The sequence below is a fragment of the Lissotriton helveticus genome, chromosome 10 (assembly GCF_964261635.1).
Source record: "Lissotriton helveticus chromosome 10, aLisHel1.1, whole genome shotgun sequence".
Lineage (NCBI taxonomy): Eukaryota > Metazoa > Chordata > Amphibia > Caudata > Salamandridae > Lissotriton > Lissotriton helveticus.
Window position 1 is genome coordinate 662,161,388 of NC_136071.1, and position 15,832 is coordinate 662,177,219.

General features: G+C 46.0%; 1 long non-coding RNA gene across 11 annotated transcripts in view; it reads left to right on the forward strand.

The window, feature by feature from the left end:
* LOC144785443 (uncharacterized) overlaps positions 1-15,832 on the forward strand; it is a 226,397-nt gene that overhangs the window by 18,337 nt on the left and 192,228 nt on the right. For 8 of the 11 annotated variants that reach the window (XR_013601890.1, XR_013601889.1, XR_013601892.1 and 5 more), the window contains one exon: positions 1,964-2,064. The exons of the other annotated variants lie outside the window; for them this stretch is intronic. This is a non-coding gene — a long non-coding RNA (uncharacterized LOC144785443). The remainder of the gene's footprint in view (positions 1-1,963; positions 2,065-15,832) is intronic. 11 annotated transcript variants of the gene reach the window in all.

Genomic DNA, 15,832 nt, shown 5'->3' on the forward strand with positions numbered 1-15,832 from the left:
TAACTTTTGTTCCGTTTGAGCTAGAATCAAGTTTTTCATGTTGGAATCTGCAGATTATGGATTATGTAGCAAATGAGTAATTATGTGAAAAACGCTGTAGCTGCAGAAACTCATAATTCCTGTGTCCCGGGCTTTAAGTGACTCAATCAATTAACAGCTGGTAAGAAGGCTGGTTTCTTCTTTAACTTTCTGCACTACCATCACACCCTTCACTTTCAGGCAGACAAAGTCAGTATTAACCATTCAGGGGCAGTTTTTTTGTGAAAGCTGAGTCCATTGGGTGGCAGGTAGAAGGCCAGCAGGGTTGCATTCAGATGAGAGCCCAAATCCTCCCAACCCCTGGGGCCTCATAGTAATGTTCTAGGAGACAGACAAAAGGATTGAGATTCATAGATATTGTCAAAGAAGGCTCAGAATAGAGAGCACTGTATGGTGACTCATTTTAATGTTTACAAATGGCCAGAGAACGTGTCTTCAGAGAGATACCCCAAAGAAGGGGACAATATAAGTGGTCTCTTTTTTAAAAACTTTTTTTAAAGGGCCATTCATTAGTGAAGCTAGTACTGCTGCCAGGTGTGTAAGTGGCCACTGCTGGTTATCATTGAGGAAGTACATGAAGCAGGACTGGGGCCCAGGGGTTTGAGGGGCCCACTGCCTCACAATTATGACTGTCTACCTTTAAAAAAGGGGCATGGCAGCTTATTTTCCTTTCTATTATTAGGACCGAGGTGATGGTCTGCCGTGGTAGTGAAGAGGTAAAAGAAGCAGAGGAGAAAGCCTGCTACTCAGGACTGCAGTTATGATTAGTGCAGCAGGTGTAGTTGTATTGGGGTCCAAGAGTGTGAGGGGCTCACAACACGCCAATTATGGGGATAAGTATGTTTGGGATAATACATGTTTTTGTTTGATGCATTTTCTATTTTATAAGTCTCTTGTTTAGTGCGGTTTATAAGCTATTGAAAAAGTACTCCTGAAATCATCTCATAAGCCCGCCCCCTTAATCCTTGCCATGATGTTTTGGAGGGGGACTTGACCTCAAAACATTTTGCTTAAGGGGGCGGGTGGGGGCTCTGAGAAAAAAAGTATGAAGACCTCTGATTTAGGGTATAGGTAAAAGTGAATGAAATTGGCACAATTCCTCACACGAGGGCTTAAAAAGTACCCACTCACTACAGGAAGTGATATAAACATCATTTGGAGTCAATTCATGTTCAAGCGAAAAAGTCACATTTTTTATGAGAAAGGTCCAAAATGGTTTGTATTCTAATGTTACCCCTTTCTTTTTTGGGGTGGGGGGAATTGTATATAGCGCGAACTAGACCCGAAGGTATCAGAGCCTTCACATAAGACCCAGTTGTGTTACAGACGGGCACGTTCATTTTTGTTAGGCACAGGGAAATTAAGTGACTTACCCAGAATCACAGGATTTTGAGCTTGAACCTGGTTTCCCAGCTCCGATGTCGACTGCTCCAGCCATTAGGCCACACCCTCTTTCGATTTTTTTTCTGACTTTTGTATGTGGATCATCACTTTTGGAGCAAAAAATAGCACGTTTGGAGTGATTTTCGTGCTTCCATGAGGCCAAAAGATAAGAATTGGGGTATGTGTAGAAATTAATGAAAATGGCCAATTGCTTACTTTGAGGCCTTAAAAAGAGTGTATTCACCATGGGAAATGATATAAACAACATTTGGAGTCAATTCATGTTACAAGCAAAAAAGTATGATTTTTAAATGAAAATTAATAACCCACGCCTTACAAAATATATCTGAGAGGTCCATAATAGTTTATTTTCAACAATTGCGTCTTTAAACTATTTCTGACTTTTGGATGTGGATCATCACTTTCAGAGCTAAAATGATTGTGTCTAGAGAGATTTTCGTGCTTTCAGAGGGCTAAAACATAAGATTTTGGGTATTGGTAAAAGTGAATGTAAAAAATGCCCTGCTTACTTCACTTTCAGGCCTTCAGAACAACATTTGGAGTCAGTTCATGTTCGAGCGAAAAAGCCTGACCTTTAATGAAAATAGAAGAAGACATGGGCCCCTCAAATGCCTAAGAGAGGTAAAAAATGTAGATTTTCCTAGTTATTATGACGGAAAGTCTTAATTTTATTAAAGACACGGAGGCGAGTATTATGCTTTCTTTTCTTGCATTTTATTCTATAGCAGCCAAGATAAGTGCAAGAAACTACAGTTCCCAGAGGGCCAGCCAACAACTGGGCCATGGGAACGAGAAAAAACGAGATAACAGTAACCAATCAGTAGACACATAATAGATAAGAGCACACACTGACTGCGCAGCTTCCTCTTTTCGCTGAGAGACAGTCAGATAACAATAGAAAATAAAGGAAAAATAGCCATAACCAGAAAGAATGCCAAAGTCCAGGAGCAGAAGTCCTTAATCAGTGGAATCCAGAGCCAAAGTCCAAGGAAAGGATCCGAAGGAGTTGGAAGGACCGAGGAGACATCCAAGCAGGAGATGAACGGAACCGCTGGAGAGTAGATCTTTTATGAGGCAGGTGGTAAGGCCGGATTCGCTGTAGGGAGGGAGAACACATGTTAGTAGTGTAGCGGCGGGATAATACTCGCCTCCGTGTCTTTAATAAAATTAAGACTTTCCGTCATAATAACTAGGAAAATCTACATTTTATGGCAAGACCGGAGGCTCCTATTATGCTTGTTCAAAGCAAATTAACAACATCAGAAGCAACAGAATGAATAGGTTTACAGTAGAACACGCGGAAAATATTGTCATTGGACCAATCTGCTGATCTCAGTATGTCCTCTAAACAGGAGCCAGACCAAAAGGCCTTAGAAGCCATGGCTCCTCTAGCCGAATGTGCTCCGAAAACGGAGACATCAATACCGGCAAGGGACATAACCCAGCGAACCCACCTGGCGAGGGTCAGGGAGGAAACAGGAAGGTGAGGTTTGCTAAAGGAAATGAGGAGTTGGGAACAAGAGGGCGTTCTGAGATCAGCGGTCCTTTGCTCATACATTTTCAAACATTGACCCACACAAAGTTGAGGTTGATCAGGAAAATAGGGATAAAAAACAGAATCTAAGTTAGTCTTCGTGCGTCTGTGAATCCGGAACAGCACACCTGTAGGGGAAAATTGACGAGAAGAAACATCCAAAGCTCTAACATCAGAAACTCTTTTGATAGAAACTAAACAAAGTAACATGGTAAGTTTGGCCGATAACATTTTTAGAGATAAGGCCGAATTAGAGGGCCAATGCAAAAATAGTTTAAGAACCACAGAAACATCCCATAAAGAGGTATACTTAGCCAACGGTGGTTTAGAGCATCGAACACCTTTGAGGAGGCGACAAACCAGAGGATGAGCGCCGACAGGTTTACCGTCAATGTGGTCGTGGTTGAGGGAAATGGCAGAGCGGTAGAGGTTGACAGTGCAATAGGCCTTTCCAGCACTGGCCTGAGAGGCCAGGAAATTGATAACCAAACCTAGAGGGGCTGAAACGGGATTGAGAGACCTTTCCAGACACCAGCTTGCCCAAAGAGACCAGGCGGATTTGTATGCTTTGGAAGTGCCTGGAGCCCAGGCCTGATCGATAAAGTGAGCAGCCTCTTGCGAAATGAGGACGTTAGGAGGGGAAGGCCGGAAACTTTCCAAGCCGACAGAGTGAGGGAGGAATCCAAGATCAGACTGTGACGCTCGCCTCGAGGGTTGAGCAGAAGATCGTCGAATGACGGCAGAAGTACAGGAAAATCCATTGCCATTTCCAGCAGAACCGGAAACCATATTTGAGCTTGCCAGAAGGGGACCACCAGAACAAGAGAAGTCTCCTGGCGGCGGACTTGCGCCAGCACACGGTTGATCATAATGAAAGGAGGAAAGCATAAGAGAGGTGAAGAGACCAATCCTGGAGGAAGGCATCGGTGGCCAGAGCTAGGGGGTCTGGACGCCAACTGAAAAACCGGGGCAAATGGGAATTGAGGCGAGAAGCAAAGAGATCGATGGAAAAGGGACCCCACAAAAGAGAAAGAGAATGGAAGACGGAGGGACAAAGCCTCCAGTCGCTGGAATCGCGCAGGAACCGCGAGTACCAATCTGCCACCGAATTGAGGTCGCCTGGAAGGTATTCCGCTGTCAAGGAAAGATGATGGGCGAGACAGTATTCCCACAGACTCTTCGCTAAATCCGCTAGAGGCTTGGACCTGGTGCCGCCTAGATGATTGATGTATCGAACCGCAGAAACATTGTCCATGCGTAGGAGTATGGAACAACGGATCCTGTCTTTGGAAAGACTTTTGATCGCAAAGGAACCAGCAAGCATCTCTAAACAGTTTATGTGCAGACTGGACTCCTCTCTGGACCAAGCTCCTCCAGTCGAGATTGGACCACAGCGGGCGCCCCAACCCGAGAGACTGGCATCGGATTCTAAAACCAGATCTGGGGATGTGGCGAAGATAGTGAGCCCGTTCCACGCATCTAAATGGTTGATCCACCATTGCAGTTCTGAACGGGACTCTTGGTCTAGAGCGAGAACGTCTGAATAAGATAAACCTTGACGAAGGTGTCTGATCTTCAGGCGCTGGAGGGCCCGATAGTGCAGGGGGCCCGGAAAAATCGCTTGGATGGAAGAGGAAAGAAGACCGACAATCCTGGCCAGAGATCTGAGGGAGATGACAGAAAGATGGAGCACAGAGGCCATCTCCGCTTTGATTTTGGAAATCTTGGAAAGGGGGAGGCGTAAAGACGCCGCCACCGAATCTACAAGGAAGCCCAGAAATTCCATGTTCTGAGAGGGGGTCAACGAAGACTTCTCGAGATTTATAAGGAAGCCCAAGTCCAGAAGAAGAGACTGAGTGGTCTGGAGATCTGCAAGGAGACCCTGTTTGACCAAATTCAGGATAAGAATATCGTCTAAGTATATGATGAGCCTGATCCCAAGAGAGCGCAGGAAAGCGACTACCGGCTTCAAAAGTTTTGTGAAGCACCATGGAGCGGAAGAGAGACCAAAGGGAAGAGATGTGAAACAGTAGGTCACTCCTGACCACTGGAACTGAAGGAATTTCCAGTGAGACTGGTGGATAGGAACTGTAAGATAGGCATCTTGGAGGTCCAAACGAACCATCCAATCGTTGGGTCGCAGGGTATCCCTTAGATGAAGGATCGTTTCCATTTTGAAATGACGATACACCACAAAGTGGTTGAACCATTTCAGGTTGATGACAGTGCGTAATTTCTTGTTTTTCTTTTGGACTAGAAAAATGGAGCTTAAAAAGCCTGTAGAGTCGTAGTGAGAAATCCTGATGGCCTTTTTTTGTAACAAGGACTGTATCTCGGTGGAGATGAGGTTTGCCATGTGAGAAGAGAACACTAGAGGAGGAGGGAAAGAGGTCTGGACACGAGGAGAGTAAAATTCTATAAGATAGCCTTGAATGGTGCTGAGGACCCAAGGGTCTACACTTATGGAATGCCATTTTGGAAGAAGCAGTTTTAAACGACCCCCTACAGGAGGGGAAGAAGAAAGGCTTACCTTGTTGATTGTGGTTGGGGTTGCGATAACCTTTGTTGCCTCTGCCGCGGAAACCACGGCCACGTTGTGGATAGAACTGCGGCTTGTAGTCTTTGGAGGAGTCGTAGGAACCTCTGGAGCCTTGATTGTAGGGACGGCCGGAAGAGCGACCCCTTCCTCGTCCGGCCCGTCCAAAAACCCGAGGGGCGAAAGTCTTTTTGATGGATTGCTGGGCCTTGTCAAGAGAGGCAAAGGTAGAGACAAAGCGGCTGATGTCACGAACCAAATTCTCCCCAAAGAGGAGGCCATTTGCCTTAGATCCGGGGTCCATAGGAGCGAGGTTAGCCAGCTTGGGGTCCAACTTGATCAAAAGACCCTTACGTCTTTCATGGGTAATCGCTGCGTTTGCATTGCCCAAAAGGCAGAAGGCTCGCTGCACCCACATGGAGATGTCATCCGCTGGAAGATCAGCACCCTCAAGACGGGCAGACTCCGCCAAGTCGAAGATACGGGCCAAGGGACCAACAATGTCTAATAGCTTGTCTTGGCATGTGGACCATGCCTTATCAACCCCACGTCGAGGGTCTTTACCAAATTTAGAAAAGAAGGTAAGGAGGGGTTGGTCGATGGAAGGGACCAGGGTAATTTTATCAGGAAGGGCAGGTTTGGGACATTCAGACTTTAACTTGGAACGCACAGCCGCCTCTAGAGGGAGACGAAGGCGAGCAGAAATATATTCACCAACGTGATGAGAGGGAAACCACTCAGTTGAGTTGGGATGACGGATGGAGGACGGGTCAAACATGGGGTGACCGTCCGAATCATACACTGGCTCATAGACGTGGCCATTGACGAGGAATCTTGGGTGAACCACTTTTCAAAAATCTTTGAACTAACACCAACAAGAGAGGAACACCACCCTAACCTCTATCCAGCAGTATATCCAATACCAATGGACTTTGATCTGCAGGATCTTGAAATGGTGCTGTCTTTGAGCAAGAGAGGCAAAGCACCCGGCCCCGACGGGGTCCCAGTCGATATATTTAAACACCTTCCTGATCTCTGGGTACCAATACTCACAAGAGTATGCATGGCGACAGCGGAACTCGGCCTGTTAGAGTCATGGTCATCCTCCATTATGGTCCCAATTTTCAAGAAGGGGGACCGACAAGACACGAAGTGCTATCGACCAATCTCGCTGCTCGACTCCCTGGGCAAAGTAGTCGGCAGAGTTCTTCTTGAAAAATTACAGCAATGGGCAGAAGACAAAAACATTCTCTCGGATTTACAGTTCGGATTTAGGGAGGGCTTTGGAACAGTTGAACAGGCCCTAAACCTAAGTTTGCTAGCATCAAAATACATTCATGCTAAACCAGGGTCCATCTACATGGTATACGTGGATTTGTCCTCCGCGTTTGACTGCGTATCGCATGCGAAGCTCTGGTCACTGCTGAGCTCAATGGGGGTAGACACTCCCCTCCTGGACTTTTTGAGGGAGCTATATGGTGAAGCTACGGCGAGAGTGAGATATGGGACAAAAGGAGAACTGACGGCAGCATTTAGGGTAGAGCGGGGAGTAAGGCAAGGCTGTGTCCTGGCCCCCTTCCTCTTCTCTCTGGAACAATCTCCCTCTCTCCATTCGCTCCATCCCTATCTTTTCCCACTTTCGTAAAGCCCTCAAAACTTTTCTTTTTCTTCAGGCTTTCCCTGGCTAATCCCCCTGGGCCCCTCTGCAGATACTGATGTGTTCCTTAGCGCCAGGAAGCCGCTTGGCCGCAGTGCGCTTTAGAAATTTCTTTTTCATTTCATTTCATTTCATTACACAAACGGCCTAGAAGAGACCATGCTGAGAGGGGGGAGGGACCTGCCTAGAGTGAAACATCGCTTGATCCCCGCTCTGCTTTATGCGGATGACGCAGTCATTTTAGCACGTACCCCCATCGAACTCCAGGAATCTCTATCTAAATATGCGGATTTCATGGGTGCCTTGGACTTGCACATCAATGTCAAAAAAACTTTCGTCATGGTAGCTGGTGGACAACGAAAAGCCACTAAGTCCATCTTTCTGAAAAACCAAAAAATCGAAAAGACCTCACAATACCCATATTTGGGCATTATGATCGATGACAGTCTAAACTGGAAAGCGGCGGTTGAGGCCAGGAGACATCTCTTCAAACGAGCCATTATGGCGCTGATGAAGTTCTCCAATAAACTTGGAAAAAGATCACCAGCAGAACTGCTACAGATTTATGCCGCAAAATGCCAAGCCATAGCACTATATGGTGCAGGGATTTGGGGACATACAGCCACTGGTTCTCTACAAAAAGAGGAGAATATCTTCATGAGATTCCTTTTGTCAACTCCAAGAGGTACCTCCACGTACGCCTCACACATGGAACTGGGAATCCCATACATTGAAGATTTAATAAAGATTCAACCTCTTTTACTTTGGAGACGTGTTTGGTTGTCGGAAAAAAATAGCCTGACTAAAAATATTTTACGGGACACTATGGATTTGGACCATGCACACAAAATAGTCTGGCTTTCTTATGTAAGACACTTTTTTTCCGACCTAGGTTTACAAAAGTATTACCACACGCCCGAAAAACTGAAAGAAATATCCAAAAAAGACCTGAAACAAATAGCGCTGAGCCACTTGGAATCCCTGAGACTGACTTTGATGACATCAAAAAAATCTGTTATTCATGCGATTATGACACAGCAGTCGCCGAAAATCCAGTTATACTTGACTTTGGACCTCACAGCATATGACAAGATGCTCCTAACAAGGTTCAGAATGAATCTTTTTTACAGACTAGTGACATTTCCCGAAAAAAATAACTGGAACACACACATGGAACCGTGCCCATGCGATGAACTCTCCCAACAGTCCACCATGCACACAATATTGTTCTGCAAGTTTTTCCACACCCACCGAAAAATCTGGCTAATCCCTTTATTAAAAAAATGGGGCCATAGACAATGTCGTCCAGCCATGCTAGCACTTCAGACTTTGGACTCCGAATGCACTTGTTATCACGTATTGAACTTTTTAAAGTGCATCATGAGGCACAGAAATAACTTGTGAAATAGAGGACTAATTTGCACAGTATCTGTCCGTCTGTTTTCTCTCTTAACTGTATATCTTTTAACAACATACTCTTTCGTGTATTTTGTGTGTTATGATAACTTTTATAACTTTTATGGTTTTGCACTGCTAAAAAACCGAATAAAGATTATTATTATTATTACACTGGCTCAAAGTGAAAAGAATCGCTTTTGGGTATTTGGGGGGGGGTCTGTGACGTCAAAGATGTCGCACAAGTCGTCAGCATCAGGCATTTCATCATCCGTGTCCAAGATGGTGGAAATAACTAATTTCTTAGTAGGAGACTATGTGTGCTTGGATTTATGCTGTCTCTTGCCCTCTGAACCGACAAACCCCTCCTTAGCAGGAGGCCTGGGAGGCACTTCGTCCTCGTCCAAATGCGAGTAAGACTCGCTAACCAAAGTTGATGCCTTTTTAGGCTTATGCACAGAAGCAGAGTGTTCCACCTTACGCTTTCTGCTATCCCCCGCAGACTGGGCCAAAACCTTGGACAACATGCTGACCATAGAATTTTCCATGCTTTTAGACATTCTTTTCATTGAGACTTCAACTGCCTGTTCGACAGAATTATTTATAAATCTATGGAGGTCCTTTTTTAGAGACCCATCATCCATGTGAGAGGGATTTTCCTCTGACGAACTTTCATGCTCCATAATGAAAAAGGAGGTAGGAAATGGTTAACTCTAGAGAGGGAGGCGTGTAAGGGGCGTGCACTAGGGCGGGACGTGCTAAGGACTCAGAGCAAGGAGAGAAGGCAGCCGGCAATAAGAGCTCCGTCGAGCACAAACGCGACCGCTTTTGAAAGCGGTGGACTGAGGAGGCAGGAAGACGCGTAGCGAGAAGCTCCTGAAGCGGTAAGGCTGCGCGAGGAGCGCGAGCACCGCGGAGCAAACCAAAGAGAGGGAGAGAGGGCGGGAGGGGGGGGGACAGAGGAGCCGGCAAACGGAGCCGGACGGGAAACAAAACACGCGAGTAGCGTGCACCTAGGAGCGCAAAAGCGCAAAACGAGGCAGCAGAAATGCGTAACAACAAAAGAAAACAGTAAAATATATCACAATAATCAAATAGTAACAATAAATATAGCGAGCATAGATAAGGGGCACTTATCTGACTGCGAGCAGCAAGAAAAGAGGAAGCTGCGCAGTCAGTGTGTGCTCTTATCTATTATGTGTCTACTGATTGGTTACTGTTATCTCGTTTTTTCTCGTTCCCATGGCCCAGTTGTTGCCTGGCCCTCTGGGAACTGTAGTTTCTTGCACTTATCTTGGCTGCTATAGAATAAAATGCAAGATAAGAAAGCATAATAGGAGCCTCCAGTCTTGCCATAAAATTATCCGTTTTCAAATGCTACCTCTTTCAACTATTTCTGACTTTTGGATGTAGATCATCGTTTTTGGAGCTAAAATGAGCAAGTTTAGAGTGATTTTCGTTCTTATAGGGGGAGAAAACGCAAGATTTGGGCTATGCTTGAAACAGAATGAAAATGGCCCAATTGCTCACTTTGAGGCCTTAAAAAGTGTTTATTCACTGCAGGAAGTGATATGAACAACAAATGGAGTAAATTCATGTTCAAACGTAAAAAAGTCAGAGTTTTTCATGAAAATTGATGACCGCCCTCACGAAATGCCTCAGAGAAGTCCAAAATGGTTTGTTTCCAAGTGTTGTATTTTTCAACTATTTCTGACTTTTGGGGGTGGGTCATCACTCTTGGAGCGAAAATGAGCATGTTTAGAGTGATTTTTGTGCTACCATGGGGCCAAAAGATAAAGATTTGTATTATTGGTAAAACTGAATGAAAATGGCCCAATTGCTCACTTTGAGGCCTTTAAAAGGGTTTATTCGCTGCGGAAGAGAGCAGCAAGTATTACATTCCAGCCTGCAATCGTGGCCAAACAGGGTGCGGTATTTATCACAGCTGCTAAAAACTCTTTCGCCAAGGTGGGGAATTTATTAGGTGCAGTAAAACCTCCTATTCCATGTTTTCAACTCGAAAATAAGTCTTCTAAACCATGCCATATATTTAAAATTGTGTTCATTATGTTATGGTAGTTTGTGTTTTGCTTTTTTATCTAAGGAAAAAGGATGCTGTGCTTGGTAATGTGGCGGGTGATATTATCATTTTATGGTGTCCCTTGGTGTCATTCAAAATGTAACGGCTTCATTGAAATATTGTAAGGACCCACAGGTTGAGAGATCTGCGGTCTGAGTGACCTGGACATTAGGAAGTACCCTGTAGATTAATTTGTGCGGCCTCTTTATGCTTGACCAGCCCCCCTTAAGAAGTAGCATCTGATAACATTTTCCGGCAACCTAGAACAGCACACGTTAAAGCATAACTTGATACATGCTCACCAGCATCCACTACATTGCAAAAATACATAACAACCACTAAGTGGCGATCTTGTTACACCTGAATTCAGAATGCGTGTTTTTGGTGCTTTTTTCCCTCCGGCTTGGAGAACATGTCGGGCTACATGCCAAACGCTGCTTCAGAAAATGAAGGAATTGTTCTTCGGGAAGTATGCGCCGCTTTTCACGGAAGGGGTAGAGCGCTGGCCCCACCTATTCACAGGAGTGATCGTAGATTCAAGGTTCACGGCACAGAGAATACACTTTTATTCGAACTGCTCCTGCTTCATAAAATGTTGATCTACGAGTATTTGTAACACTTTGCCTTAGACACGCGACCCTGTGGTAGATAAGACACTATGGGGCAGATTTTCAAAACAGTCACTGAACGCAGCTCAGCAGCCAAACATGCTTTGCTGTGCTGTGTGACAGGGAGGGAGCAGGAGAGCGCCATATCTACAGAGATATGACTTTCTCCTTCCCGCTCCCGAGCGCCAGCTCAGATTTGAGCTGCTGTGGGCCAGGCACACACCTTAGCGCCATAGTGCTAGGGTGTGTGCGTGAGTCTATCATAGGTTTAGTTCTGGAAGGGTATCCTTCTAGTACAAAATACTATGCTGAAACACACTTTAAAACTTTTTCTACTTTGTATGTGTGCTGCACAGTGAGGCACGTATGCAAAGTCAGAAAAGAAAGCAGAAATAAAAAATTCTTTCTTTTTAACGCCTCCCATCAATTGCCATTAACTTTTGGCTCGCAACCCTTCTAGTATTGTTTGTAGGTAGGATTTTGTGTCAAAAGGCAAGGGAACGCCCATGTACCAACCACGTACTGCCCCCTTGGTGCTAAGTAACGCAAAGCAGTACTTCATGCTGCTTGCGCTACTTTTGGGGTACTTTCCAGGTCAAAACAAGTTGCACTGGAAGGGGAATTAGGAAAAAAAAATATTTTGCTGGTTAGCGTCACTTTTTATTTGATGCTAACCCAGCACAAAATGTTTTAAATCTACCCCAAAGTTCCTCAGCAGGGCAGCCTGTGTGTGGTGCCTGCTGGCTAGAATGCTACGTGGGCTAGGAGGATCCTGCAGGCTGGCTCCACAAAATGGCTACCCTGCTGAGGAAGTGGCTTTCATGAGCACTGTAAGCGGTGCAACAATATAATTACCTTAATGCAACTACCATTCAGGTAACTACAATGTCAAGCCCTTGACAGTGCTCCTGAAATCAACCTTGCTGGGTTTTGAGCATAGCTGATTTCATCCACGGGGCTACTCTAATTCCGATGGACAAGCAAAACAAAAAAAACAAAAAAAAACCACACAAAAAAGTGGGCTGCTTTTGCCTTTTTTGAAAATTCGTGCCTTAGTTTTGCAGAACCCTACTCCCTGTGCATTATGTTTTAATGGTGTAAGATCTATCAAACAGCTGAATCTGTCGCTAACCAGATCTAAAAATGAAACAAAAAGGCACACCACAGAAATCCATTGGCCTGGGAAGACTGGTGGTTCACTGAAAGATTTGGTAGCCCTTGAAGCCAGCTCACTCTCCGCTCCTTTACAATTGCTTTATTCAGTGAATCCGTAGAATTAGAGCGATAGAGCACCAAACAGAGGGCCTCATTTATGGGGATTTGACATAGGGCAGCGCAGCAAGTCTTCCCTGCGTGGCTTTGTAAATGTCGAGTAATGTAAAGCAGCGCAAATCGGTGCGTTGCATTACTCTGCACCAGGGAGGCATTTCCGTGGGTGTAGCGTAGTTCCCACACAACATCCATGGATTTTAACGCATTCCCAGATTTACAAGAACAGGTAAACCTGGGAATGCACCAAAAAGATACGCCTCCCAAGGGGAGAAATATCTTTATTTCTCCTTGTTTTATCCTCTTTCTACGTGTGCGGCGTTCTGCAGCCACATAGAAAGAGGAAAAAGATTCTCAGGATTGTTTTTATGCAGGAAGGTGCCCCTTCCAACACAAAAAACATTCTGCCTATTACACAGCACCATGGAGCAAGAGTGCCTGCATCGGCGTAAGGCTGCCAAAACGGCGCCAGTGCAAGGGAAAAGGACAGGAATGCACTGTACTGGATAAATACGTACATTCCTGCCCTTTTCCTGTGCTGCCCTGCATAACAATTTCATGAATATGCCCCAATGTATTTATTGCCTGACTATACTCCAGCATAAAAACGTCTGTTTTTTTAGATGCGGTCTAGCATATGACATACTGCAATATCACTCTACTATAGTAAAGTGCAGAATTATCAAAAGGATCCAGTTTAATGTAGACTAGTCAGTGCTCGCATATGTCTTACTCACCATCCCTCTGGTTACTCAATAGTTTATAGTAATATGCTTCATTGTAGGGTTCACACGTCACTATGTTTGGATGGCTCTCTCCTGTCAAGACTCCAGTGGAGTCCTTTGAAGTTGTTGTTGTGACGCCGACATATGGGGTGGTACAGTTCTATTCTGTTGTGGGCTATTATTTATTATACCGTTGCTTCAAAATAGGCCTGGACAACATGTGAATTACACTGGTGTAACTAGTGTCATTTCAGGTTACTCTTGGGATGCATAATTCTCGAATTCATGCTGTTATGTCATATCGCTTAATTATGCATTTTTCGCATTAAATTGTTACCACAAATGAGCTGTTTGTGGTAAATATTTACAGCAAATTCTTTTTTTTTTCTCTAAATAAACTTTTATTTCGCATTTTGAAAAAATCAACAGTACACAGAATAAAGTGGCAGCAAGTACACTTCCCACCCGCCCCACCCCCACATAGGCTCTGAAGCACCAGTCAGTTCAAGAAATGCCAACATCCAGTGCCCCAGGGTACCCATCACATTCTTCCCTGTGCATCCCATAGCCATCAGCGCCCTCAGAGTTTTCTCTACGACCCACACCCCCAGTCCCTCCCCCTACATCCCACCCTCCAGACCATGGTGTTGCCTCCATTTGGACCAAACTTTCCGGAATTTTTTGGGGCAACCCCTGGATTTGTACGTCACTCTCTCGGCTGCCATATATAGGTCCAGCCCCCTCCTCCATTCTTCTAGTTCCGGAGATTCCGGCACCCCCCAGTACTTAGCGATATCTCTTTTGGCTACCACCAATGCCAGGACAAGAAAGATGGTGAGTGGTCGGGTTAGGTCTACCTCAGTGGTCAAGCCAAGTAATGCCAATTTTGGGTCTCGAGGTAGTGTGGCCCCCAAAACCTCCTCTAACTCCTGGAAGATCTGCGCCCAGTATGCCTGTATTTTATCACACACCCAGATCGTGTGGTAGAAGTCCCCATCAGATTGACAGCACCGAAGACATCGTGCGTCATCCACTCTTCCCATCTTTGCAAGGCGTACTCTATCATAATAGGCTCTGTGTAATATCTTAAATTGAATAAGGCGCAGTCGCGACTTAATAGCCACCTCCCGGGGATGCATTAATACTAGCTCCCAGTCCAGGTCCTCCAACTCCCGACCTCTGCCTCCCACCGCTCCCTAAGACGTGTCAGGTCTCCCAGCATATTATTAGTTAGGGTTCTATATGTGAGGGAGACCGCCTTCTCCGGTATCTGCTCCTGGAGGAGCCGCCCCTCCAATGGTGCATACTCCGGTATGTCAGTAAGCTGGACTTTTTGGGCTCGCCATGCGTGTCGTAGTCGGATATATTTGAATAGTTGCGTGTCATGAAGGCCAAACTCGGTTTGAAGGACTTGGAAGGACTTCAACTCTCCCTTAGCTATTATGTCTCCGATAGTAGAGATCCTAATATCGTCCCATCTCCGGAAGCCCTTCAGTTTGTTCAGTTCCGCCAACCATCGGCAGTGCCACAGTGGGGTCTGTCGCGTGGGTTTCTTTTCCCATCCCATACGTTTAGTGGCCCTGGCCCACGCTGCAAGTGTGAGAGACGTCGCCGGTAGGAGCGGGGCTCTTCTGGTGCCACCGTAGAGATAGTAGAGCACGTTATTTGACGACATCGTGGCTCTTTCTAGGGCATATGTTGGGTGGTCCGCCGGGGCATGCAACCAATCATTGATGGGCGTCAAATGTTCCTTCCAATAGTAGGCCTCAAGGTTGGGCAGTGAGATTCCCCGACTATATTGGTGCCTTTGGAGCGTGGTCAGGGCCACCCTAGGGTGTTTGCCCAGCCAGAGAAATGACCTTAGGTCGGCGTGGATCTTAGCGAAGGTCTCGGTCGGGAGTGGGTAGTACTCATTTTGGAGGGCATATAGAAATTTCGGTAGGGTGATCATTTTATACATGGCCGCCCGGCCCAGCAGTGTGAGCGGTAGCTGCCTCCAGCGGTCCATGTCCGCCACTGCGTTGAGCAGGATCCGTCCCAGATTTCTCTGGAATGACGCGGTCCTATCTAGTGTAATATAGATCCCCAGGTATTGAAAGCCTTCCGTGGTCGTCAGCAGTCTCTCTGGGAGCCTGCCCCATCTGTCCTGACTCCCCGGGTCATATAGGATGGATTTGTGCCAGTTTATTTTATGGCCCGCCTGCCCGCCGTATTGCTCCAGTTCCTGGAATAACTCCGGGATAGTGGTCTCCGGTCACGTAATATATAACAAGACATCATCCGCATAAAGCGAGATTTTTTCTTGTGCAGGGATCGAGTTGGTGCCCAGGAAACCAGAGATGCCCTCATTTTGCCGTATCCTGGCTGCTAGGATTTCTATGGTAAGTGTAAATAGGAGGGGGGACAGGGGACAGCCCTGTCGGGTGCCTCTTTGGATCTGAAATTCCTGCGACAGCGTCTGGTTCACACGTACCTTCGCCGTCGGGGCAGTATACAGGAGCCGGACCCATCTTACAAAGTTCGGCCCAAAGCCAAACCGGTGAAGGACCGCAGTGAGGAAAGGCCAGTGCACTGCGTCGAAAGCT